The following is a 449-nucleotide window of genomic DNA, read 5'->3' as shown; positions in this document are numbered from 1 at the left end:
TCTCTCTCTCTCTCTCTCTCTCTCTCTCTCTCTCTCTCCCCCCCTCCCTTTTCTCCTTGGCTTTCTCCCAGTTCCAATTATAGAATACTAAGAAGGTAATTTTTACCAAATTATCAAATGAGCCATCTGGAACAAAGGATATCTTTTTGTAGCTTTTTTTCAAATACCTGAGGCTGGCTGGGTAAAAAAAACAACAACCACATTTAAGCAAAATCTGTGCATTTATTGAACCATGGGCTGTGGAAATGTTTTACCAGTGCCCTAGTAAATGACCTAAGAAGGCAGAAGGGTCTTCATCTTTCTCCTGATAAATAGCTGACAATTTAAAATAACTAGAGAGTTTGTTTTTTTGTCCTTAGACCTGCAAGAATACACATTTGAAAATGTCTCCTGCTCCAATCTTCTGTCTGGCTGTTAGGCCAGGAGGGATGTTGGGTAGGGACTGGTCA

This window comes from Octodon degus, unplaced genomic scaffold, assembly GCF_000260255.1.
Source record: "Octodon degus isolate 3935 unplaced genomic scaffold, OctDeg1.0 scaffold00020, whole genome shotgun sequence".
In the NCBI taxonomy this organism is placed as follows: domain Eukaryota; kingdom Metazoa; phylum Chordata; class Mammalia; order Rodentia; family Octodontidae; genus Octodon; species Octodon degus.
This window is presented reverse-complemented; position numbering follows the sequence as displayed.